The sequence below is a fragment of the Ranitomeya variabilis genome, chromosome 3 (assembly GCF_051348905.1).
Source record: "Ranitomeya variabilis isolate aRanVar5 chromosome 3, aRanVar5.hap1, whole genome shotgun sequence".
NCBI classification, from domain to species: domain Eukaryota; kingdom Metazoa; phylum Chordata; class Amphibia; order Anura; family Dendrobatidae; genus Ranitomeya; species Ranitomeya variabilis.
This window is the reverse complement of record NC_135234.1, coordinates 210011067-210036098: the sequence shown is the minus strand read 5'-3', so window position 1 is coordinate 210036098 and position 25032 is coordinate 210011067.

The following is a 25032-nucleotide window of genomic DNA, read 5'->3' as shown; positions in this document are numbered from 1 at the left end:
GAAGGGGAAAAGTGTAACTATAGTCACCGGTAGCCACCGGTAAATATAATTATTTTACATAGCAAAGCAATATAGCTTTAAATGCTATGATTAAAAAAAAAAAAAAAAAAAACTGGCCTCCTCCACCCCTTAATAGCCAGCCATCACTCGCCATATTTCCCCGTCATCCAGGACAGCTCAATGAGTTGTTATGGAGGAAGGGGAAAAGTGTAACTGTAGTCACCAGTAGCCACCGGTAAATATAATTATTTTACATAGCAAAGCAATATAGCTTTAAAAGCTATGATTTAAAAAAAAAAAACTGGCCACCTCCACCCCTTAATAGCCAGCCATCACTCGCCATATTTCCCCGTCATCCAGGACAGCTCAATGAGTTGTTATGGAGGAAGGGGAAAAGTGTAACTATAGTCACCGGTAGCCACCGGTAAATATAATTATTTTACATAGCAAAGCAATATAGCTTTAAATGCTATGATTAAAAAAAAAACAAAAAAAAACTGGCCTCCTCCACCCCTTAGTAGCCAGCCATCACTCACCATATTTCCCCGTCATCCAGGACAGCTCAATGAGTTGTTATGGAGGAGGGGGAAAGTGTAACTATAGTCACCGGTAGCCACCGGTAAATATAATTATTTTACATAGCAAAGCAATATAGCTTTAAATGCTATGATTAAAAAAAAAAAAAAAAAAAAACTGTCCTCCTCCACCCCTTAATAGCCAGCCATCACTTGCCATATTTCCCCGTCATCCAGGACAGCTCAATGAGTTGTTATGGAGGAAGGGGAAAAGTGTAACTATAGTCACCGGTAGCCACCGGTAAATATAATTATTTTACATAGCAAAGCAATATAGCTTTAAATGCTATGATTAAAAAAAAAAAAAAAAACTGGCCTCCTCCACCCCTTAATAGCCAGCCATCACTCGCCATATTTCCCCGTCATCCAGGACAGCTCAATGAGTTGTTATGGAGGAAGGGGAAAAGTGTAACTATAGTCACCGGTAGCCACCGGTAAATATAATTATTTTACATAGCAAAGCAATATAGCTTTAAATGCTATGATTTAAAAAAAAACAAAAAAAAACTGGCCTCCTCCACCCCTTAATAGCCAGCCATCACTCGCCATATTTCCCCGTCATCCAGGACAGCTCAATGAGTTGTTATGGAGGAAGGGGAAAAGTGTAACTATAGTCACCGGTAGCCACCGGTAAATATAATTATTTTACATAGCAAAGCAATATAGCTTTAAATGCTATGATTTAAAAAAAAAAAAAAAACTGGCCTCCTCCACCCCTTAATAGCCAGCCATCACTCGCCATATTTCCCCGTCATCCAGGACAGCTCAATGAGTTGTTATGGAGGAAGGGGAAAAGTGTAACTATAGTCACCGGTAGCCACCGGTAAATATAATTATTTTACATAGCAAAGCAATATAGCTTTAAATGCTATGATTAAAAAAAAAAAAAAACTCTCCTCTCCAGCCTCTCATTGCCTGTCATCTCCTCTCCTCCCTCTCATCTCCTCTCCTCTCCAGCCTCTCATCTCCTCTCCAGCCTCTCATCTCCTCTCCTCGCCAGCCTCTCATCTCCTCTCCAGCCTCTCCTCTCCTCTCCAGCCTCTCATCTCCTCTCCAGCCTCTCATCTCCTCTCCTCCCCAGCCTCTCATCTCCTCTCCTTTCCAGCCTCTCATCTTCTCATCTCCTCTCCTCTCCAGCCTCTCCTATCCTCTCCTGCCTCTCCTCTCTTCCCCTCTCAAGCCTCTCCTCTCCTCCCCTCTCCAGCCTCTCATCTCTTCTCCTCCCCAGCCTCTCATCACCTCTCCAGCCTCTCATCTCCTCTCCTCTCCAGCCTCTCATCTCCTCTCATCTCCTCTCCTCTCCAGCCTCTCATCTCCTCTCCAGCCTCTCATCTCCTCTCCAGCCTCTCATCTCCTCTCCTCTCCAGCCTCTCATCTCCTCTCCTCTCCAGCCTTTCATCTCCTCTCCAGCCTCTCATCTCCTCTCATTTCCAGCCTCTCATCTCATCTCCTCTCCAGCCTCTCCTCTCCTCCCCAGCCTCTAATCTCCTCTCCTCTCCAGCCTCTCATCTCCTCTCATCTCTCCTCTCCAGCCTCTCATCTCCTCGCCTCACCTCTCCAGCCTCTCATCTCCCCTCCAGCCTCTCATCTCCTATCATCTCCAGCCTCTCATCTCCTCTACTCTCCAGCCTCTCATCTCCTCTACTCTCCAGCCTCTCATCTCCTCTCCTCTCCAGCCTCTCATCTCCTCTCCAGACTCTCATCTCCTCTCCTCTCCAGCCTCTCCTCTCCAGCCTCTCATCTCCTCTCCTCTCCAGCCTCTCCTCTCCAGCCTCTCATCTCCTCTCCTCTCCAGCCTCTCATCTCCTCTCCTCTCCAGCCTCTCATCTCCTCTCCAGCCTCTCATCTCCTCTCCAGCCACTCATCTCCTCTCCTCTCCAGCCTCTCCTCTCCTGTCCAGCCTCTCATCTCCGTTCCTCCTCCAGCCTCTCTTCTCCTCTCCTCTCCAGCCTCTCAACTCCTCTCATCTCCTCTCCTCCCTATCATCTCCTCTCCTCTCCAGCCTCTCATCTCCTCTCCAGCCTCTCATCTCCTCTCCTCTCAAGCCTCTCATCTCTTCTCCAGCCTCTCATCTTCTCTCCAGCCTCTCATCTCCTCTCCTCTCCAGTCTCTCCTCTCCTCTCTAGCCTCTCCTCTCCTCCCCTCTCCAGCTTCTCCTCCCCTCCCCTCTCCAGCCTCTCATCTCCTCTCCTCTCCAGCCTCTCATCTCCTCTCCAGCCTCTCCTCTCATCTCCTCTCCAGCCTCTAATCTCCAGCCTCTCATCTCCTCTCCTCTCCAGCCTCTCCTCTCCAGCCTCTCATCTCCTCTCCTCTCCAGCCTCTCATCTCCTCTCCAGCCTCTCATCTCCTCTCCAGCCACTCATCTCCTCTCCTCTCCAGCCTCTCCTCTCCAGCCTCTCATCTCCTCTCCTCTCCAGCCTCTCCTCTCCAGCCTCTCATCTCCTCTCCTCTCCAGCCTCTCATCTCCTCTCCTCTCCAGCCTCTCATCTCCTCTCCAGCCTCTCATCTCCTCTCCAGCCACTCATCTCCTCTCCTCTCCAGCCTCTCCTCTCCTGTCCAGCCTCTCATCTCCGTTCCTCCTCCAGCCTCTCTTCTCCTCTCCTCTCCAGCCTCTCAACTCCTCTCATCTCCTCTCCTCCATATCATCTCCTCTCCTCTCCAGCCTCTCATCTCCTCTCCAGCCTCTCATCTCCTCTCCTCTCAAGCCTCTCCTCTCCTCTCCAGCCTCTCATCTTCTCTCCAGCCTCTCATCTCCTCTCCTCTCCAGTCTCTCCTCTCCTCTCTAGCCTCTCCTCTCCTCCCCTCTAAAGCTTCTCCTCCCCTCCCCTCTCCAGCCTCTCATCTCCTCTCCTCTCCAGCCTCTCATCTCCTCTCCAGCCTCTCATCTCCTCTCCAGCCTCTAATCTCCTCTCATCTCCTCTCCTTTCCAGCCTCTCATCTCCTCTCCAGCCTCTTGTCTCCTCTCCTCCCAAGCCTCTCATCTCCTCTCCAGCCTCTCATCTCCTCTCCAGCCTCTCATCTCCTCTCCTCTCCCGCCTCTCATCTCCTCTCCTCTCCAGCCTCTTCTCTCATCTCTCCAGCCTCTCCTCTCCTCTCCAGCCTCTCCTCTCCTCTCCAGCCTCTCATCTCCTTCTCCAGCCTCTCATCTCCTCTCATCTCCTCTCCTCTCCAGCCTCTCCTCTCCTCTCCAGCCTCTCATCTCCTCTCCAGCCTCTCATTTCCTCTGCTCTCCAGCCTCTCATCTCCTCTCCAGCCTCTCATCTCCTCTCCAGCCTCTCCTCTCCTCTCCAGCCTCTCATCTCCTCTCCTCTCCAGCCTCTCATCTCCTCTCATCTCCTCTCCTCCCTCTCATCTCCTCTCCTCTCCAGCCTCTCCTCTCCTCTCCAGCCTCTCATTTCCTCTGCTCTCCAGCCTCTCTTCTCCAGCCTCTCATCTCCTCTCCAGCCTCTCCTCTCCTCTCCAGCCTCTCATCTCCTCTCCTCTCCAGCCTCTCATCTCCTTCTCCAGCCTCTCATCTCCTCTCATCTCCTCTCCTCTCCAGCCTCTCCTCTCCTCTCCAGCCTCTCATCTCCTCTCCAGCCTCTCATTTCCTCTGCTCTCCAGCCTCTCTTCTCCAGCCTCTCATCTCCTCTCCAGCCTCTCCTCTCCTCTCCAGCCTCTCATCTCCTCTCCTCTCCAGCCTCTCATCTCCTTCTCCAGCCTCTCATCTCCTCTCATCTCCTCTCCTCTCCAGCCTCTCCTCTCCTCTCCAGCCTCTCATCTCCTCTCCAGCCTCTCATTTCCTCTGCTCTCCAGCCTCTCTTCTCCAGCCTCTCATCTCCTCTCCAGCCTCTCATTTCCTCTTCAGCCTCTTATCTCCTCTCCTCTCCAGCCTCTCATCTCTTCTCCAGACTCTCATCTCCTCTCCTCTCCAGCCTCTCATCTCCTCTCCTCCCCAGCCTCTCCTCTCCTCTCCAACATCTCAACTTCTCTCCAGCCTCTCATCTCCTCTCCTCTCCAGCCTCTCTTCTCCTCTCCAGCCTCTCCTCCCCTCTCCAGTCTCTCCTCTCCTCCCCTCTCCAGCCTCTCATCTCCTCTCCTCTCCAGCCTCTCCTCTCATCTCCACTCCTCTCCAGCCTCTCATCTCCTCTCATCTCCTCTCCAGCCTCTCATGTCCTCTCCAGCCTCTCATCTCACCAGCCTCTCAGCTCCTCTCCTCCCCAGCCTCTCATCTCCTCTACTCTCTAGCCTCTCATCTCCTCTCCTCTCCAGCCTCTCATCTCCTCTCCTCTCCAGCCTCTCCTCTCATCTCTCCAGCCTCTCCTCTCCTCTCTTCTCCAGCCTCTCATCTCCTCTCCAGCCTCTCATGTCCTCTCATCTCCTCTCCTCTCCAGCCTCTCATCTCCTCTCCAGCCTCTCATTTCCTCTCCTCTCCAGCCTCTCCTCTCCAGCCTCTCATCTCCTCTCCAGCCTCTCATCTCCTCTCCAGCCTCTCATCTCCTCTCTTCTCCTCTCCTCTCCAGCCTCTCATCTCCTCTCCTCTCCAGCCTCTCATCTCCTCTCCTCCCCAGCCTCTCATCTCTCCTCTCCAGCCTCTCCTGTCCTCCACTCTCCAGCCTCTCATCTCCTCTCCTCTCCAGCCTCTCCTCTCATCTCCTCTCCTCTCCAGCCTCTCATCTCCTCTCAAGCCTCTCATGTCCTCTCATCTCCTCTCCTCTCCAGCCTCTCATCTCCAGCCTCTCATCTCCTCTCCAGCCTCTCATCTCCTCTCTTCTCCAGCCTCTCATCTCCTCTCCTCCCCAGCCTCTCATCTCTCCTCTCCAGCCTCTCCTCTCCTCCCCTCTCCAGCCTCTCCTGTCCTCCCCTCTCCAGCCTCTCATCTTCTCTCCTCTCCAGCCTCTCATCTCCTCTCATCTCTCCAGCCTCTCCTCTCCAGCCTCTCCTCTCCAGCCTCTCATCTCCTTTCCAGCATCTCATGTCCTCTCATCTCCTCTCCTCTCCAGCCTCTCATCTCCTCTCCTCTCCAGCCTCTCACCTCCTCTCCAGCCTCTCACTTCCTCTCCTCTCCAGCTTCTCCACTCCAGCCTCTCATCTCCTCTCCTCCCCAGCCTCTCATCTCCTCTCCAGCCTCTCATCTCCTCTCCAGCCTCTCATCTCCTCTCCTCTCCAGCCTCTCTTCTCCAGCCTCTCCTCTCCAGCCTCTCATCTCCTCTCCAGCCTCTCATCTCCTCTCCAGCCTCTCATCTCCTTTCATCTCCTCTCCTCCCTTTCATCTCCTCTCCAGCCTCTCATCTCCTCTCCAGCCTCTCATCTCCTCTCTTCTCCAGCCTCTCATCTCCTCTCCAGCCTCTCATCTCCTCTTCTCCCAGCCTCTCATCTCCTCTCCTCCCCAGCCTCTCAGCTCCTCTCCTCTCCAGCCTCTCATCTCCTCTCCAGCCTCTCATCTCCTCTCCTCTCCAGCCTCTCATCTCCTCTCCAGCCTCTCATATCCTCTCCTCTCCAGCCTCTCATCTCCTCTCCTCCCCGGCCTCTCAGCTCCTCTCCTCTCCAGCCTCTCATCTCCTCTCCTCCCCAGCCTCTCATCTCCTCTCCAGCCTCTCATCTCCTCTCCAGCCTCTCATCTCCTCTCCTCTCCAGCCTCTCTTCTCCTGCCTCTCCTCTCCTTTCCAGCCTCTCATCTCCTCTCCAGTTTCTCATCTCCTCTCCAGCCTCTCATCTCCTCTCATCTCCTCTCCTCCCTTTCATCTCCTCTCCTCTCCAGCCTCTCATCTCTCCAGCCTCTCATCTCCTCTATTCTCCAGCCTCTTATCTCCTCTCCAGCCTCTCATCTCCTCTCCTCCCAGCCTCTCATCTCCTCTCCCCCCTAGCCTCTCAGCTCCTCTCCTCTCCAGCATCTCATCTCCTCTCCAGCCTCTCCTCTCCTCTCCAGCCTCTCCTCTCCAGCCTCTCCTCTCCTTCCTCTCCAGCCTCTCATCTCTTTTCCATCCTCTCATATCCTCTCCTCTCCAGCCTCTCCTCTCATCTCCTCTCCAGCCTCTCATCTCATCTCTTCTCCAGCCTCTCATCTCCTCTCCTTTCCAGCCTCTCATCTCCTCTCCAGCCTCTCATCTCCTCTCCTCTCCAGCCTCTCATCTCCTCTCCTCCCCAGCCTCTCATCTCTCCTCTCACCAGTAGAGATCAGCAGCCTCCGGATATTCTTCTTTGGGCTTAGGAAGACAGCTTGCTCTGGTGGTATTAAAGAGCTGGTGGATGGTTTGGGGTTTTCCAGCTGATGTTGGTAAATGAAAACCCCGTGAATAAGGCCTGGTGGTCTGCTGAGAGGGCTGAGTTGTTAGCCTCTGCTGCTTCCAGAATTTGGAGATCGAATGGTCTGGAGCCGCGCTGGATGTTACATGGCTATAAGAGAAAAAGAAAGCACAAGGTGATTACATGAGAATAGTATATAGTAAAGTTCAGGAAGGCTGGAGGCCCTCTACATACTGTAAGCCAACCAATGATTGGCAGATTTTGTCACTTTCTCCCGATCATTTAACATGTATGGAGACTTCTCATCTCTCCACCGACAAATTTGACCTCAGATTCATTACCTTCTTAAAGAAATATTAGTGGTTTAAGCCTCATTCCAGTATAGTAGTGAGCCTAAGACCAGCCCCCTTCACTCTTATTAGTAACATTACAAATTTGGAAAAAGAGATGAAATCTATGTGAAACTATCAATCTATGAGTCTGTATAAAACATCTCCTCTAAGGGCTGTCCCACACGTCCAGATAATTCCGGTACCGGAATAAATCGGTACCGGAGTTATCCGTGTCCGTGTGCCTGGGAACTCACGTAGGCCATACGTGCGGCACACGTGTGCCGCCCGTATGGCGAGTGGGTACCACACGGAGCGTGTGGTACCCACGCGTGTGGTACCCTGCATCGTGCTGAAGCCGCGATTTATATGTTCCCTGCAGCAGCGTTTGCTGCAAAGAAAATATGAATAATATGGTTTAAAATAAAGATCTATGTGTCCGCCGCCCTCCCACCCCCTGTGCGCCCCCCCCCGCTGTTCAGAAAATACTTACCCGCCTCCCTCGCTGCTTCCTGGTCTGGCCGCGGCTTCTAGTGTATGCGGTCACGTGGGGCCGATCATTTACAGTCATGAATATGTGGCTCCACCTCCCATAGGGGCGGAGCCAACTATTCATGATTGTAAATGAGCGGCCCCACGTGACCGCATACAGTAGGAGGCGTGGGGCAGAGAGGAAGGAGTGACAGCCAACGTGGGAGCGGGTGAGTATTTTCAGGACAGCGGGAGGGCGCACAGGGGGTGGGAGGGCGGCAGACACATAGATATTTATTTTAAACACTATTATTCATATTTTCTCTGCAGCAAACGCTGCTGCAGGGAACATATGAATCGCGGCTTCAGCACCATGTGGGGGGGACAGCGCTTACTGTAGCGCTGTCTCCTGCACGCACACGGACCCCAGACGGAGAAGGTCCGTGTGAGGTCCGTGTTTTACACGGACCCATTGACTCTATTGGGTCCGTGTAATACGTGCGCTCCCACGAACACTGACATGTCTCCGTGTTTGGCACACGGAGACACGGTCCGCAAAAAATCAATGACATCTGAACAGATGCATTGATTTTTATGGGTCTACGTGTGTCAGTGTCTCCGGTATGTGAGGAAACTGTCACCTCACGTACCGGAGCCACTGACGTGTGAAACCGGCCTAATACTTACTGGCACAGGAACATGTGGCGGACACATTCTAAGGGATTCCACCGCGTCCCAGTCAATACGCTGGAAAAACCTATGGGCTCTGATGTTACCATTCACTCCGAGACGCCTGGCAGGATCTTCCCGGAGGAGCTGCAAAAGAAGAAAAAAATTACATTTATATAACAGCTTAACAAATAAAATTGAAATAAAAAAAAAACAACTTTTTTTTAAATTTATATATTAGTGTTTTTATTCTGAAATCTACAATATTACATGATAGGTAATACATACCGTTGCTGCATCCCTAAAATATATTGAACTCGTAAACCCTTGATCTACCTTGAGATTGGGACATTTATCTTCCAGCAACAGAGCTGGATATAATAGTAATTTACAGCTAACATTACAGCATAAAAGTAATCACTTATATCATATACTGACCTTTTTAATGATGTTTTTCGCCTCTTTGCTGGAAGCATTGAATAGTCCTCGGTGATATTTGGACCTGCTGGTAATCATGATGTTCAAAATGATGCCAAATGCGTACCAGTCTACCCCAGCATTGTACTCCTCCGCAGCCAGCATCTCGGGAGCAATGAAGCCTGGTGTCCCAGCGTATTCGGTGGCTGTCCGGTCTCCATAGATGTTCTCAAGTGCCAGTCCGAAGTCGGCAATCTTTACATGGCCCGTCGCAGCCACCAAGATGTTGGAAGGCTTGAGATCTCTGTGAAGAAGAAGACAAATGGATTGTTATCGGGGTCCATTCTATAATTATCAGTAATGCTGTGTATAGTTATAAGCCCACTGGTGTTGGAGGATTAGATGTATTTCTAGTTACCGGTGGATGATGCCCTTAGAATGCAGGTATTGAATTCCGCACACAAGTTCGGCGGCGTAGAATCTAGCAGAAAGAAAAGAGTAGAGAATAATTAGTGAATGAGAAAGTCAGAAATAAACTGCTCAATAGACTAGGCAGGCAAAACTTTTCAGTGTTTTATACTTATATTTATTATATGCATATATTTATTATTATTATTTTATTTTAATTTTTTTTTTGGTTATGATCCAGTAGGGCGTTCGCACATATTGAACTAATTATAGTTCACCTGGACCTGCTCAACTGAATATTAGTAACACAGGTATTAATGGCCAATCCCAATAATAAGGAAAAAATTGCTCTTAAAAGTGTAACATATCCTCCGATCACTTTTTATCTTCTCCTACAAATAAATGTTTCTGTCTAATTAGATTTATCTAATTTATTTTGGGGTCTTACTTATGGAGAACTTCCTGGTATATGGGACATATCCATTACCCGAGTAGTGTAATTACTGATCATAGTATAAGTAAAAGGCATCCCATATATCCACTCCAGAGCTCCATGTGTTAATAATAGTAAGCTGTGAAACAGATTTGTGCGTGATTATATACTAATAATTAAAGAGGTTGTCCACTACTTTAACATTGATGACCTATACTTAGAATATGTCATCAATGTCTGAGCGGTGGGGGTCTGGCACCCAGCACCCCATGGATCAGCTGTTTGTGGCCGGAAATGATCAGTGATGGAGCTGCACAGCGCAGGTCCCTCTACTGTATAGTGTCCGCGGTCGGGTAATGCACATCTACCACCTACTGATTTGAATAGGAGGCAGATGTGTAGTACCCGGCCACGGCCACTATGCAGTATATGAAGCTGTGCACTGCAGTTCCCTAACTGGTCAGTTTCGGCCACCACCGTGAACAGCTGATTGACGCGGTGCCGGGTGTTTCGCGCCCACCAATCAGATGTTGATGACCTACCATCACATCACTAAACTGAAAGGAGATGAGCTGCAATACCATACACAACCTGTGGACAGGTGTGCTGTAGTGGAAAAAGAGCCATTTTTCCTAAGTGTGTTCCTAATAACAGCCCTGTGAATGGAAGATAAGAATTTACCCGAACCTTAGTGCTAACACAATCTAATCAATCTAGTCAGTCTCGGTTAGAAAATGCATAGCTGTATTGCTTAGACGATGACTACTGTACCGTGCACTTGGGATGTTAAGAGGCCCCTTCCTCATCAGGAGATGGTGGAATTCGCCACAGGTGACATACTCCATCCCAAGAAGCAGAAGCTCCTGTCAGACAAGACGTAGAAATCAGTTTCAATGATAAAATCATTGTAGCCTCCATACATTTACTAACACTCAATAATCAGTTATTTCGTCTGTATAGTGATAGACATTTTGATGAGATTGAAATTTGATTTTCCTTAGATCCCAAAGGTTTTGTGATCGATCTCTATTCCCCTAGCTCATGAAGATATACTTACATAATAATAGCAATAATGATACTTTATTCTTTTTACTATGTGTTTATTGGTTATTCTAAGTATACACATATAGAAAATAAATGTACATATGAAGGATGTGATCACTTTTCATTGTTATGTTGACTTCTGCATTTCTCACCATTGTGAAGTGCTCATTAAGAATGACATCCATAGGGGTGGACAAATGACTTCAGATTTTGGGAGCCAGTTGGACCACTCCAAGATTTTCCATGGACTTCAATCGAGAAACCCAAAAAGTTACCCATCAGCATCATATTTGTAGGCACATTGCCTGGTTCCCAGGGTTTGTCCAGTGTTCCCACAGTAGGTGACAGCTACACATACAAGGAGCATGACGTTAACATGTTTTCAATGCTGAAATGTTAACAACACCATATGTAAATGTGGATATGTTCTGTGCATATAGATGAGTGCACTTTATGATTTATCCAATATTAATGAGCCGGTCACAGTTTTTACCTTGGTCTGAAAGGCGAATGTGCCATGAAGAAGGAATGGGCTGCCAGATGCAAGCTGTAACACACGCCGCTCCACCATCGCGCGCTCCTCTCCTTCAGCTAGCAGGTTCCTCTTTGTGATCACTTTAACAGCAAATTGCTGGTGGGTGTATTGATCTTCCGCTAGTACCACCTAGAAAACAATAGTCAGTAGTTGGTGACCTTCATTATAGGGATTGTCCAGCCTTGTGGTACAAGTCAACCGTCACTGTATGTGACTACAGACTAGTGAGGATTCTCCAGTGTTGGAAGTGGGTGGTCATTTATTCAGCCTCGCTCAATTCACTGTATATCTTGCATATCTTCTTTTCTGATCCCGCCGTTCCTAGCACTGGAACTGGCATCAGAGAATGTTGGCAGCACGCACATTGCACTCTGCAGTCATATAGAGTGACTAGTAACTAAAATTACCTATTAGGCCAGTCTCACACATCCAGATAATTCCGGTACCGAAGAAATCACGTGGCACATCAGTGTGGCACATGAGCAGCAGCCGTGTGCTGCCCATGTGCCGACTGAGGACCATACGGACCGTGCAGGAGAGACAGCGTTACAGTTAAACGCTGTCCCCTGCTTTTGGTGCTGAAGCCGGCATTCATTCCTTCTCCCCAGCAGCGTTCGCTGGAGAGAAGGAATGAAAATGCAAGGTTTTTAAAAAAAATTTTGTTTAAAATAAAGTTCGGGGTCACCTCCCGCCTCCCACCCCCCACGCGCCCGCCCACTTGCATTGAAATACTCACCCAGCTCCTGTGATGCTTCCTCTCAGCGCCGCAGCTTGTCCTGTGTGAGCGGTCACGTGGTACCGCTCATTACAGGGATGAATATGCGGCTCCACCCCTATGGGAGTATTGAGTATTTCAGTGCAAGCAGGTGGCTGCCCGGGGGGGTGAGGGGCTCAGGTGGGGAGGAGTGGGACGCGGGAGGTGACCCCCAAACTTTATTTTTAACTAAAAAAAACCAAAAACTTGATTTTTCATCTCTTCTCTCCTGCAGAGTAGAAGAGATGAATGCCGCCTTCAGCACCACACGCAGGGGGGACAGCGCTTACTGTAGCGCTGTCTCTCCTGCGGGCGGTACGTGCACACGGAGGAGTGTGCACACTGTTCTTCGTGTGCACGTGTGCGGGACGCTTTGCGGACCGTGCTGCCGGGGAAACGTGGACATCTCTTTGTGTTTTGCACACGGACACACGGTCCGTGAAAACACGCAGACATGTGAAGAGACACATTTATTTTAATGTGTCTACGTGAGTCAGTGTCTCCGGTACGTGAGGAATCTGTCACCACACATACCGGAGCCACTGATGTGTGAAACTGGCCTTAAAGATAGGAAGATAAGGGATTATTTCCATATTAACCGTGAATGATTAAGTCAGGAATATCTCCAACTCCAGAGCTGGTCGGCATTATTTCTGTCAGCCATGAAAAGCTGAAATGAGAAACATTATGAAGAGACTGTGTGGGGATGCACAACTGTACTTAGATGTTGGTGGTATCAAAGTCCATGGTGCAGGTCTAAAAGTGTTGCATTTCCTAGGTTGAATGCATTTTTTACCTGGGTACCACCATCTTTACTGCCTGATTATACACTTATTATTGTAACCCAGTTGTGATCCTGGTTGCTGCTTGTGGGCAGCTTTGTAACTGAGCCAAGATGAGGATTTGGTGGAGCAGGCCGCTTCCTAAGCGTAATTAAAGGGGTTATGAGATACATCAAATATCCTGTATATATATCTACTTTTACTAATGTGACTGACAGCGACTCTACACTGATGCACTGGCTGAGCGGCTGTCAGTCAGTGCCAGGGCTTATAGCCCCTGTTAACTGTGTACTGAGAGATGGCTAAAGTCGCACCTCTATGACTGAAAGCTGGAAGCTCCTGAGAGGAATAAGGTTTATTTCCTCCTGACAGCTGTGCTTTCACTGCAAATGGGTTTAAAGGGAAGGTGCCGCATTTTAGTTATTGTATTAAAAATGATTGTTTATATAAATAATTATTTTTAATACAAATTTACATTTTTTAACTTTAACATTTTTTTATTATTCTTTTTTCAGCCATTGGGCACCGCCATTTTGCTTTGCAGGAGTATAAGTGTAGCTGCACGACACTTACACTCTGCAAATACGGCAGCCCTGGGCATAGACATTTGCAGTCGGCATCCGACCCTATACTTTGCATTGAGCGACTCCCTGCTGTGATCTGGCCATGCCCCCTGGGCCGTCCACATCACAGCAGAGGCAGGAGATCGGCGCCATCTTTCTGGAGCTCACAGTGCATCTGTGATCTCCACTTGAGAGCCCTGCTGTTATGGGAGGAGGAGACCAAGGATGGCACAGGAGGGAGAAAGGAGCAGCGTCGGCAGCAGTGATGTAATATCGGTGGGGGAGGGGGAGAGGTAATCTAATCCTATCCTTTGTGATGCTGACTCTGAGCAGTGTATCTCCTCCCAAGTGTGTTACTGTGCTGACTGTGTATCTAATCCTATCCCGTGTGATACTGACAGAGCTGTGTATCTAATCCTCTCCTCTGTGATGCTGTCTGCTGAGCCATTTATCTAATCCTATTCTGTGTGATACTGTGCTGAGATGTGTATCTAATCCTCTCCTGTGGGATACTGTGTGCTGAGCAGTGTATCTAATCCTATTCTGTGTGTTACTGTATGCTGAGCCGTGTATCTAATCCAACCCTGTGTGATATTGACTGAGCTGTGTATCTAATCCTCTCCTGTGTGATGCTGTCTGCTGAGCCATGTATCTAATCCTACCCTGTGTGATACTGTGCTGAGACGTGTATCTAATCCTCGCCTGTGGGATACTGTGTGCTGAGTAGTGTATCTAATCCTATTCTGTGTGTTACTGTATGCTGAGCTGTGTATCTAATCCAACTCTGTGTGATACTGACTGAAATGTGTATCTAGTCCTCTCCTGTGTGATGCTGTCTGCTGACCATGTATCTAATACTACCCTGTGTGATACTGTCTGCTGAGCCGTGTATCTAATCCTACCATGTGTGATACTGTGCTGAGACATGTATCTAATCCTACCCTGTGTGATACTGTCTGCTGAGCCGTGTATCTAATCCTACCATGTGTGATACTGTGCTGAGACATGTATCTAATCCTCTCCTGTGGGATACTGTGTGCTGAGCAGTGTATCCAATCCTATTCTGTGTGCTACTGTATGCTGAGCCGTGTATCTAATCCTACCCTGTGTGATACTGTGCTGAGACATGTATCTAATCCTACCCTGTGTGATACTGTCTGCTGAGCCGTGTATCTAATCCTACCATGTGTGATACTGTGCTGAGACGTGTATCTAATCCTCTCCTGTGGGATACTGTGTGCTGAGCAGTGTATCCAATCCTATTCTGTGTGCTACTGTATGCTGAGCCGTGTATCTAATCCTACCCTGTGTGATACTGACTGAGCTGTGCATCTAATCCTACCCTGTGTGATACTGTGCTGAGACATGTATCTAATCCTCACCTATGTGATCCTGACTGCTGAGCCGTGTATCTAATCCTATCCTGTGTGATACTGACTGAGCTGTGTATCTAATACTATCCGGTGTGAAACTGACTGCTGAGCTGTGTATCTAATCCTCAAATGTGTGATACTAACTGCTGGGCCGTGTATCTAATCCTCTCCTATGCACTCCTCTCCCCCCTGTTATGTGTGATCTATATGGCGGTATTATGTGAGAAGTAAATGGCGGTATTATGTGTGATCTATATGGCGGTATTGTAAGACCACTGGTGGTATGTGAGATCTATATGGCGTCGTTATGTGTGAAGTATATGGCGGTATTATGTGTGAAGTATATGGCGGTATTATGTGAGAACACTATGGCGTTGTTGTTTGCGAACTATATGATGGTATTATGTGAGAACTATAGGACAGTATTATGTGTGATCTGTATGGCGGTATTATGTGAGAACATTATGGCAGTATTATCTTCAGAAAGGAGACCCAATCTAGGGTGGTTCTGGCTGAGCAGCTGCACATGGGTCTTGGGTAATAGAGGGGGCAGCATGACCTCCAGTTAGGTGCAGTCAGGGGAGGGTTGGTGAGGCAGCTGAAGAGAGGGGTCTCATGTTTATCGTTACTATATGGCTACATTTCCTTCCCAGCATCACCCGGACTGTGCCTGTCACCTCGCTTTCACACATCGCCAGGACAGGATCTGTGGAGGGGAATGGTGTCTTAGCATGCAAAGTCTGGGTCAGAACAGGCCATCAATCCACAGAAATGTTTCCTGGATTTCTGTGGAGCAGACAAGCAGGCTGTCCATCCATGTGTATAAAAGACAGCGCTCTATGTACAGTTTCTGGCTGCTCCGCGCACTGAACATTGTGCCCCCCATAGACCAGCACACTGCTCTCCTGAAATACTCTGTGCTGCTGTCACCCTGCTCCCTCCACCACATATCTCCCAGAATCCTTGCTGCCTGCCATCCTCAGTGACTGTCTACTTGTCAGTATAACTTTGCAGTCACCAACAAAATGGCTTCTCACTGTGTTCACAGCCATGTCAGCAGATTCCGTCCATAATTACTGCAGTGCTGTAACGTGAGCTTGTTGTACACTAGGTTTTTGTCAAATTTCATTAGCGGCACCCCCTAGTGTATAAAAGTGGAAATGCCAAACCTTTTAAAAATATTTTTCATATTTTACTAAATTATAAATGAATTATAATATTTTTAAAGAAAATTTAAACATTAAATCTTTACATTTTTTTAATCGCTGGAAAAAAATTTTTTTTGATGGCACCTTCACTGCAGATTAATGCAATAACTGCAGGTTAATAGCTTTTTTCACATGACAGGTTCACTTTAAATAGTTTTGTATAACTAATTGCATTCTGTGTCCATGTAGGCAGATAAAGCTGTAAAGGTGAGAGTATGATGAGCACTGCCCTCTGAGGCAAGTAGATTATTTCACAGCCGTTATGCTGAATGGAAACAGTTTCTACAAAGGTTTGTCTTTTGGTCCTAGTGAGGCTCCATAGGCCTGTGACGTCACACGCTGCTTGTCAGCGTCGGCCATCTTTGTTTCCTAGTGCAACCAGGGACGCCTCCGGCCGGGACATTACCTGGCTCTGCACTCAGCAGCGGCACCCTATCTCAGCCTCGTCCGTCCGCACTCTTGTGTGCCCACTCTTCGGCTACCGCTTGCAGTATCACACTTCCTCCGCACCCACCGTAGCACTCGCGGAATACTACACATCCCCAGGGACATTTATCAGAAACAGCGGAGCGTGCAGACAGTTACAGCACACGGTAAGGGATTCTCATCATTTTTGGGTTTTTCGGCCGTCGCATTTGCCTTGTTTCGTTCCATTTGGACACATAGTGTTGGCAGATGTAGGGTGTATGTTGCAGCATGTATAGGTCACTTTGCTGACTTCCAGCACACTGTTGCATTTAGGGGGAGGTACACTCACCAGCACATCCAGGTTGATTGTACCCCCGTGACCAGGCATAGGCCACCTTTATAACCTAAGCGCGGTACCAGTTATTAGTACATATATTTGGTTTTTACAGAATTGGCACATGTTCTGAGGTTACCAGCAGCTGGGTTATTGCATTAGGTATTTATACAGACGCAATAGGCATAAGTGTAGGGCGCCGGTGACATTGCATTTTTAGGTAACACAGCATGCAACACCTTCCCTGACTCCAGACCAGAAGATGGAGCTCTAAACCGGGTTTCACGGGAGCTCCCCTATAAGTTCTGGCCTGGGGGTGGCGTTAGTCAGTTAGTCTTAGTGTGTGAGTCTAAGATGATGGAAGAGGAGGCAAGTGAGGAGAACCTGAGGGATTGGAGCTGAGACTGAGCTCACCCCAGGACTGAGCACCAAAGACCGGACACTGGAGTCCGTGGTTGTGTGGGAACTGCAGGCCCAGCAACTAAAACCGGAGGGCAGGAGATTTCAAATCTCCTGGCCCCAGCTGACACCCTGAGGCACAGCAGCATACGAGAGCCCAGAGTCATCACAAGGGAGTGACACCTGGAACAGGCTCAAGCAGCTTGCCATGCGGAGAATGTTCTATTTCATGGACAGACAGTAATAGGGACTTGTGGAAAGCTTAAGGCATCAAGGACCTAGGGAGCAGCGCAAAGGGAAGGCCTCCAAATCCACCTGGCTAGGTGGATCCTGAAATGTGCTGTACATGTGCTGTAAACATAACCAAGGACCAAGGTGGACGAAGCTTGGGTACCTAGATACCTCCACTCTGTGGTAAATATGCTTTGCTGTACTTGACTTTTTTATGTATTTCCTATACCTGGTTTCATTAGCAGGACTTAAGGTCCGGAATATGTGACACTCTTATTATCCTTGGTCTCTGTTATATACAGGGATACTCTTTGTGTCTAATCCAACTTTGTGGCTTATTATGTTTACAGCACATGCACTTAATTTATAAATATATGGACACTTTGTATGCTTCTATTAATTGGACAATACCATAGAGATCAGTCATTGGTCAGCAATCAGGAAAATGTTTGAGATTTCACCACTGCCACAAGGTAAGCAACGATCACTGGATACTCAGGGGATATAAACATTGGTGATATATTTTTAACCCCTTCATGACCTTGGGATTTTTCGTTTTTCCGTTTTCGTTTTTCACTCCCCTTCCTCACAGAGCCATAACTTTTTTATTTTTCCGTCAATTTGGCTATGTGAGGGCTTATTTTTTGCGGGACGAGTTGTACTTTTGAATGACATCATTGGTTTTACCATGTGGTGTACTAGAAAACGGGAAAAAAATTCCAAGTGCAGTGAAATTGCAAAAAAAGTGCAATCCCACACTTGTTTTTTGCTTGCCTATTTTGCTAGGTTCACTAAATGCTAAAACTGACCTGCCATTATGATTCTCCAGGTCAGTACGAGTTCATAGACACCTCACATGTCTAGGTTATGTTTTACCTAAGTGGTGAAAAAAAATTCCAAACTTTGCAAAAAAAAGAAAAGAATTGCGCCATTTTCCGATACTCGTAGCGTCTCCATTTTTCGTTATCTGGGGTCAGGTGAGGGCTTATTTTTTGTGTGCCGAGCTGGCATTTTTAATTATAGCATTTTGGTGCAGATACGTTCTTTTGATCGCCCGTTATTGCATTTTAATGCAATGTCGCGGCGACCAAAAAAACGTATTTCTGGCGTTTCGATTTTTTTTCTCATTACGCCATTTAGCGATCAGGTTAATGCTTTTTTTTATTGATAGATCGGGCGATTCTGAACGCGGCGATACCAAATATGTGTAGGTTTGATTTTTTTTTTTATTGATTTATTTTGATTGGGGCGAAAGGGGGGTGATTTAAACTTTTATGTTTTTTTTATTTTTTTCACATTTTTAAAAACTTTTTTTTTTCTCTTTTGCCATGCTTCAATAGCCTCCATGGGAGGCTAGAAGCAGGCACAGCCCGATCGTCTCTGCTACATAACAGCGATCATCAGATCGCTGTTATGTAGGAGAATTGCAGGTGTGCTGTGAGCGCCGACAACAGGGGGGCGCTCACAGCCACCGGCGATCAGTAACCATAGAGGTCTCAAGGACCTCTATGGTTACCATTCAGAAGCATCGCCGACCCCCGATCATGTGACGGGGGTCGGCGATGACGTCATATCCGGCCGCCCGGCCGGATGCGGTAGTTAAATGCCGCTGTCTGCGATTGACAGCGGCATTTAACTAGTTAATAGGCGCGGGCAGATCGCGATTCTGCCCGCGCCTATTGCGGGCACATGTCAGCTGTTCAAAACAGCTGACATGTCCCGGCTTTGATGCGGGCTCACCGCGGAGCCCTGCATCAAAGCAGGGGAGCTGACCTCGGACGGTATAGTACGTCCGAGGTCAGTAAGGGGTTAATCTAATCCCTGCTGTTATAATTAATTTTAATTATCATTATTTTTTAATCCTGGACAATATTTTTAATGTCATTCTCAGCACACACACATACAGCATATTTGCAGATTTACAATAAGTACAGTGCCTTGAAAAAATGTTCATACCCTGTGAACTTTTCCACATTTTTAAAAAGTGTTTCCCAAAGTTGCAAGTATATTTGACATGTAAAGGTAATGATATATGGTTTTCTTAATATTTTAAAAATATAATTCTGAAAATTATGATGTGCATTTCTATTCAGCCCCACTAATACTTTGTAGGATCACCTTTCACTGCAATTACTTCTGCAAATCTTTTGGACTATATCTCTACCAGCTTTGATCATCTAGAAGCTGAACATTTTACCCGTTTGTCTGCAAAGCGCGCTCTAGCTCAGTGATATTGGATGGAGAGCATGTGGGAACAGCAGCTATCAAGTCTTGCCACAGATTCTTGATGGGATTTATGTCTGGAATATGACTGGCCCATTCTAAACCATCCCATTGTAGCTCTGGCAGTATGTTTAGGGTTGTTGTTCAGCTGGAAGGTGAACATTCGCCCCAGTCTCATGTTTTGCGGCCTTTAACAGGTTTTCCTCCAGGATTCTACTGTATTTAGCTTCATCCATCTTCTGATTAACTCTGGCCAGGTTCCCTATACCTGATAAAGAAAAGGATCTCCACAGCATAATGCCATCACCACCATGTTTGATGGTGTGGATGGTGTTTTCAAGGTGATCTCCAGTATATGTTTTCCTCCACCAATAGTGTTTTACACTTAGCCAAAAAAGCTCAACTTTGGTCTCATCTGACCAGAGCACCTTCGTCCACATTCAATGTAGGGGACACCGCTAGCATGTGGATGAAGGTGCTCTGGTCAGATATTTGCATGTAGAGTTTCTACGGCAGCTCTCACTTCTGAATGATGTTGTTTATACAGGCGCCTGTCCCACACTTGAACAGCCAACAGGATCATGCTCCTGTATTGAAAAATACATGCTGTAATTTGCTGGCCATGCAAGTTTCCAAGGTGCAGGCACCTGTGGGGAAAACATCAGTAGCGCCTCTAACTTCCTAGAGGCTCCAGAAAAACACATTAATCCACTGTAGACTACCAGAAAACACTATTGCATTGATATAAGTAGCAATACATTTGGAAACCGCCTGCTGTCTCCTCTCACAGAAACATCCGAATCTGCGGATCTAAGATGTTATTAACAGTGTTATGCCGTACTTCACTTATGACCTTACGTTGTACGGCAAACAATATACAATCTGCTCTCCTAATGTTGTAGGTTCTTACCTTTCCAAAACTTCCCCGGCCAAGCACCTGATGAAAATGTAATCTCTTGATGTTGTCAGAGATTGTGCTGCCGGGAAGAGATGGCCTCTCACCACTGTCTCCTAAAAGGGGAAACAGAAATAATACAAGAAATTAGAAAAAAATATTTACTGTCCATTTATAACGTTTTAGTTATTTTATAACCTTAGCAGAGAATTCAGTATTGGTCAGCATTGGAGTATGCATTTTTGGAAAAATATTATTTTACGTTGTTCGCAGAAAAACTGACTATAATTTACTATTTACTTTAGCACAAAGGGTTATTTATTTTCTTACAAAATGGAGACTCAGTATCATTTCTGTGCAGAATAATCCTGGTAGCACAGTGATTGTCCTATATTAAGCGTCCTGCCTTAGAAACCAATTGCAGCTCAACTCTAATATTGTCCTAGAACAATCTTAAAAGGGTGTAAGTTAAGTGGGTGTAAGGTTCCATTGTATAGGCGCTCTACCTGGTGCCCTCCATTTGCTTCCCGCTGCCTCCTATGCTGAGATCGGCGTTCCTTTTCTCCTGCTTCCAAGATGGCTGCCGTAGAGGCATAGAGAATGCAGTGACAAATCTAAACCTCTCCTGCCTTTCCTTTCTCATCTCACAGCCCAAAAAAGACAGGGAAGAAGTGGTTTAGACTTAAGAATATGGCGCCCATCTTGGAGGTAGGATAAACAGAATGCAGATCTAAGCAATGGAGGTACTGGGAGGCAAAAGGAGGGTGCCAGGAAGGACGACTGCACATTTAAAAAGTGTAGTCACTTTTCAGTCTCTGGCTGGAAGGTCGCTTTAACATACATGTCTTGCTACAATCAGTTACTAAGTAGCAAAGAGAGGATTTTTTTAACAAATATAAAAAATTTTTTTATTCAGATTGATGCGTCCTAGTCCCAACAAATTTTTACCATTCTGCCAAGTCAGATCAACCCCGGTATGACATCTGCTTCTATATAGTCCCCTTTCTTATGTGATATTATATATTTAATACCTAATATTTAAAACTGTTGCACTCTATATATCACCCTCTATAGCTTGTAAATTACTGTCCAATAACAATACGTGACTTATCCCAATTAATATCAATCTAGAAAAAATTCCCAAACCTTTCATTGATATAATAACTGTCCTTAGATCTTTCCTTACATTGCCTAAAAATAATTACACCTGCGTACATCGCTAACGTTTCCTCCTGAGTCCCAAACTGAAGCCCCCTTATTCCTTTACAACCCCTTCTAAATGGTCAATAGGTAGTGCAAAGAGCAGCATGGACTAGGAAATTCATGCCCTGTGGCCCCAGAAAGGGATAAGGCAGGGACATAGCCTCACTCACCATCACCCTCTCTAGAACTTAATCCACTTAATACATTCTGGGTCAAATCTACCCAATATTTCCCATAAATAAGCCCATTCCGTGCAACCAAATGCTATTGCCGCATCTAATGACAAGATGCCTCCAGCACCTTCATTATCTGGATGGAAGACAATAATGGAAAATAAAGCAGACGTATATTCGAGTCTAGATTCCTGAGACCAATCTCGTTGGTTTCTTATGTATTAATTTACCCACTATCTTTGCCCCCTATTAGCTAACACCTTGGCTGTTATTGTATCTCTGCATTGGATATACTGTACACCTACATGATTCTAGTAATAACGGATCTTCACTCACTGTAGGAATAACAGTAATGATAGCGGTCTACAATTTATTAGGTAATGGACCTCTTCCTGAGCTTTATTAATAATATTTTATAGCTGCAGGAATAAAATTTGCTTAAGGCTATGTGCACACAATCAGGATTTGCCGCAAAAAATTCTACTGAAGATCTTGGTGTTGGCAGGAAAAACGCTGCATAAAATACTCGTGTATTTGGCGAGTTTTTTACATATTTTTGTCATGTATTTTTATTGTTTTCCTTACGTATGGGTGAACTACGAGACAAAAGCACTGCAGCAGTGACATTCCGCAGACTTGAATCTGCATCAAATCTTCAAGGAAAAAATAAGCAACGTGGGTATGAGACTTCAGAAATCTCATTCACTTTGCTGGTACTATAAAACAGTGTGTATTTTCTGCCACAAATATGTGCAAAAAATACACAACGCAAAGTGTCCTAAGATCAATTATTCTAAACCATCTACCTAGGCACGTAAGTCATTAAAAGATAAATTTACGAAATCTGTTGCCTTATTCCAAAGAAATCCACTTTTTAGCAATATGCAAATAAGGCCTACAGAAGCACTGCTCCCATCAAAATTTTCATCTGCTTATTATATTGCAATCATTATATTATATTTCCCTTTGTGCTAATAATTGCTCATTTTGGCTTTCTACCCAGATAATTTTTCTCTTTTCTATTAGGTCTATGATATCATGTGATTACTGCTGACTAGTTGAATCCTTCTAAGCTCTATGTAGAAGCAGGAGGTCTCTTTCTCTGTATGAGCCATAAGTGAATGCAATTGTGCCTAGCAGGGGAGGTGACAGCCGGGTCAGGAGTTGAATCAAGGGATGATTTATGCAGGGAAAAAAAGACTTCCTGTTTCTACTTAAAGCAGAGAAGAATTAGCTGGGTAGAAAGTAAAAACTGAGCCATTGTAAGTACACAGTGCTATATAACGGGAAGACTGCAGTATATCAAGAGGATAAAAACATTGAAGTGCTTCTTCAAGTGCTCTAAGCATGATGCAACATTTACTGATAGGCACTGCCCATGGAAAGGTGGAAGACAGACAGATGCATTGCTGAGCATGAAAAATAAGCTCAACAGGCAGTCTGTCATGCCCAGACCACATAATGCCTTATTTGTCTACTGATAAAAAGGTGGAATTTTTCTGTAATAAGGCAACTGATCGCAAAAAACATCGATTCATTAATTGACAGTTTTGATGGGTTGATCTTGATGACAGATTCCCTTTAACAGCCAACTCCATTTCACTAACATCTATGGCTATATCCAAGGCTATCCTTAGCTCTTCTGTAAGTTTTTAAAATGGCATAGTATATAGTATATAAGGTTTTTAATTGTACTAAATCAAAATTACTTTTGGACTTAAACTCTTATAGCATTCTCCATAGGCCTGAGCATTTTGAGTAGAATCATTAATTATTTTCACCTGTCTACACATAATTTCTTTCACTGTTAACTTGTTATTACGTTCGTTCATTAATGTAGATAACATTTTACTTGTTCTTTCTCACTCTCCATAAATCATTCTAAAAGAAGAATGGGGTTTGGGTCTTTTTGAAGAGTGACTCTTTAACCCCTTTCTGACATAAGTCATACTATCCGGTCGAGGTGGTATGGGCCTGTATGACCACCGATGGGATAGTACGTCTAACCCAATCAGCCTCACTCACGGGGGGAGTACGGCCGATCGCGGCCAGGTGTCAACTGACTATCGCAGCTGACATCCAGCACTATGTGCCAGGAGCTGACTGCTCCTGGCACATTAGCTCCCGAAACACTGCGATCAAACATGATTGCAACGTTCTGGTGGCATAGGGAAGCATCACCCAGGGAGGGGGCTCCCTGCGTGCTTCCCTGAGACCCTCGGAGCAACGCGATATGATCGCAATGCTCTGAGGGTCTCCTTCCTCCTCCTCCCTTCAGGCTCGGATCCAAAATGGCCGCGGGGGGCCTGCCAGGTCCTGCAGGGAGGTGGCTTTCAAGCGCCTGCTCAGAGATATGTCACTACACTGTAATGTCCCCCCCCTGGGGCAATGTAAGAAAGTAAAAAAAAATATTTACATGTGTAAAAAAAATAATAATTCCTAAATAAAGAAAAAAAAATATTGTTCCAATAAATACATTTCTTTATCTAAATAAAAAAAACAATAAAAGTACACATATTTAGTATCACCGCGTCCGTAACGACCCGACCTATAAAACTGTCCCACTAGTTAACCCCTTCAGTGAACACAAAAAAAAAAACCGAGGCAAAAAACGACGCTTTATTATCATACCGCCAAACAAAAAGTGGAATAACACATGATCAAAAAGACGGATATAAATAACCATGGTACCGCTGAAAATGTCATCTCGTCCCTGCCATACAGCATCATCAAGAAAAAATAAAAAAGTTATAGTCCTCAGAATAAAGCGATGCAAAAATAATTATTTTTTATATAAAATAGTTTTTATCGTATAAAAGCGCCAAAACATAAAAAAAGATATAAATGAGGTATCGCTGTAATCGCACTGACCCGAGCAATAAAACTGCTTTATCAATTTTACCAAACACGGAACGGAATGGTATAAGCGCCCCCCCAAAAGAAATTCATGAATAGGTGGTTTTTGTTCATTGTACCTCACAAAAATCAGAATAAAAAGCGATCAAAAAATGTCACGTGCCCGAAAACGGTACCAATAAAAATGTCAACTCGTCCCACAAAAAACAAGACCTCACATGACTCTGTGGACCAAAATATGGAAAAATTATAGCTCTCAAAATGTGGAGACGCAAAAACTATTCTTTGCAATAAAAATCGTCTTTTAGTGTGTGGCTGCCAATCATAAAAATTCGCTAAAAAACCCACTATAAAAGTAAATCTAAACCCCCTTCATCACTCCCTTAGTTAGGGAAAATAATACAATTAAAAAAAATGTATTTATTTCCATTTTTCCATTAGGGTTAGGGTTAGGGTTGGGGCTAAAGTTAGGGTTAGGGTTGGGGCTAAAGTTAGGGTTAGGGTTGGGACTAAAGTTAGGGTTA